The sequence below is a fragment of the Orycteropus afer genome, unplaced genomic scaffold, assembly GCF_000298275.1.
Source record: "Orycteropus afer afer isolate SDZICR_OR568_19922 unplaced genomic scaffold, OryAfe1.0 scaffold00213, whole genome shotgun sequence".
In the NCBI taxonomy this organism is placed as follows: domain Eukaryota; kingdom Metazoa; phylum Chordata; class Mammalia; order Tubulidentata; family Orycteropodidae; genus Orycteropus; species Orycteropus afer.
Genome location: NW_006921800.1, coordinates 4,653,781 through 4,656,779, shown reverse-complemented (window position 1 = coordinate 4,656,779; position 2,999 = coordinate 4,653,781).

The window sequence follows — 2,999 nt, the reverse complement described above, 5'->3', positions numbered from 1 at the left end:
CAGGAATAAAAATGTGGGTTTCTTGGGAGACTACATACACAACGATTATCCTTTTGGTCAAAGATAGAACCAGGAGCAAGAACTAAAATATTACCATCTTAAATATTTCCAAAATTCCTTGATGGAGTGTTTCCAGAACAAATCAATAAGGAATAAGGTATTTTCATACCTCTTTGAAAGAAAGAATCATCACAGAAACTTCTAATAGATTAGAAGCTTGTGCTAAGCTCAGGCAACAGCTTCCTTCTAAATCTTCTTTAGGGCTATCACCCATGAGAATCAGGCTTTTGTCTGTGAAAATCTCAAAGTTTTATTTTGGAATTCAAGGAAAATAACTTTAGTATAATTGTGAGGAACCGATACTTCCTACCCTTCATGGATATTATGTATTATCTGTATCAGTTCCTCAACTAATCATTTTTAGTTTTGATTTTCTCTGAATAATCAGATAAGTAGTCTTTATCATACAAATTTTTAATATCCACTAGAACTACTTAAACAAAGTCCCAATACTACACTACAAATTGGATAAAAATCTGAAGTACCTGAATTCAGTAATTTTCCTTGCAAAAGCGAAAAGAAAAAAAAAAATGAAGCATTCCATTTCCAACTTGGACAAAGCAGTAATATTTTTTTCTTCCCTTGAGTAATTAAGGCTCAGCTTCTATATTAATTTAATTTTATTCACGCTATACATTTTGTTTTCACCAGTACTACAGATTTAATGATTTTAAACATACAGTTTTGCCAGTTCAGGATATTTGCAACAAGCATTTTTTTCTTCACTTTGATTAGGGCATAGACAATCTTAGAGAATTACACAAAGCCTATGCCATTCATTCCATTTTTAATTCATCCACCCAAATTAATGTTTCTCTTAATTAGACAACAAAAACTAAAAGGGGAAAAATGGAAGGTGCAGTGTTTTTCATCTAAAAGGCACTGCTGTAAGAGATGTTAAACAGTTAAGCCAGATTTTAATGAATCCTGAGATAAGTTTTTAATTAGGGTTGACATATGAACTGAATAGTTCTACACTACCTTATACATGAAGGGTTCTTTTAAAAACTAAAATCTAGAATCATTATATATAATTAGTGTTGTAAATGAAAAAATACAAATGGCACATTTTTGGTGCTGGGAGAATGCTAATTCAGACCTCACTCCAAGAGGGCTTCCGGCTCACACTCACTGCCGTTTGCTAATTGTGCCAAGTTTCAAATAAAAGTCAATGTTTGGCCATGTAGTCACTAAACAAAACGTATGAGGACAATAGATTTTCTCATACACTATTGGTAATTTAATTTCTAACTAATTTATTTTCTAGATGCACATGTTTTAGTTTTCTTTTTTTTTTTTTATTCTGTGTAACTCTTAAAAACACACCACATGTGCTGGCTGACAGATTGAAAAATAATCCAAGAGATGGTGAAGGATCTCAATAACCAAATAGTTCAGGTAAACTTAACAGACAACAGTGTTGCAAATAATCCAAAGCAACTCTGGCAATTTTTAAGAGACCACATGACTTCTTAATTAACCAACAAAAAAATGATTCACTTTAAAGGAGAAATGCATCTGGCCTGCTAGACTATGAGGTAGAATTCCTGTAGCTCTTTGATTCAATTCTGAAGAGAAAAAATGAGGTTACTTTAAAATATCGCTCTACCTCACATTTTTAAAAGCCTTCAGATGAGGGCATGGAAGCTGGGATTCATGAGGTCCATTAGTCCTTTAGATCAATTGTTTCCTTATGTCTTTGATTTTCTTCACTCTTCTTTGCTCCAGACAGGGAAACACCAATAGTTGTACTTTAAATGGCTGTTCATAAGCTTTTAAGACCATTCGTTATTCACCAAAATAGCATGAAGATCATTGTCTTGGTAGACTGTTATGGCAATTGATCTTGCTGTCCCTTGAGAGTAACTCCCCAAGCAAATCAACTCATTCCCACAAAGTGTTTGGTTACGGCTAAGACATTTTCATAACTTTTTTTCATAACTACTGGGTGCAACTCAGAGATCAGAAGAACCTAGATGGTACCAGCTCCCACTGTCACCTGCTCTAAAAGGGATCTCAATAGAAGGTCCAGGATCCAGTGGGAGAAAGCTCAAAGTCATTAAAAAAAAAAAAAAAAAAACACCAAGCTGACGGGTCTGATACATAATAGTGGAACCCTTGAAACTACTGCCCTCAGATAATCTGCAGGCCTGGAATTGAGCTCACCCACTGGCTCAATTTTAAGCCTAATGACAGTCCTATAATGTGAAAAATAACACCAGGGAAGTATGAACTCTTTAGAACAATCAATGATATGAGATCAAAATAGCAACATTAGCCCAGGGATAAATCTCAGAAGGCAAGAAGAGTTAGCAAAGAAGGACAAATGACAAAGAGCAACACAAAGAGAAAGTAAGAAGAGTGCTGTTACATTGTGGATATCGCAATCACTCTCATGAAACAAAATGTATATGAATTGTTGAATGAAAAACAATTTGCTCTGTAAAATTTCATCCAAATCATAATAAAATGTTATAAAAAAATGAAAGAAAGAAAATCACTCAGATAATACCCAAAACTTCTTTCAAGGTCTAGTAATAATTTCTTGTCAGATAAAATGGAAACACTAGGGAACAATCTTATTCTTGAAGAAAAACTTATTTTTAAGCCAAATCACCATTAAAAACTTGAATAATCACATGCAATATATATTGTCAAAGGACTAAATGAACTTCTAGCAGATTTTATGATGGAACTAAAACCTTGGGACTATTTCTAGTCAGTAGGAAACTACAGTACGGATGAATACAATCATCAAAAACTGTGACCATCAGTTGTTGTTGTTGTTAAGTGCTGTCGAGTCGTTGCCAACTCATAGCGTTCTGCACAGCAGAATGAAACTCTGCACAATCCCGCGCCAGCCCCACAATCCCTGCTATACTTGAGCCTATCATTGCAGCCACCATGTCAATCCATCTCGTTGAAGGCCTCCCCCTCTT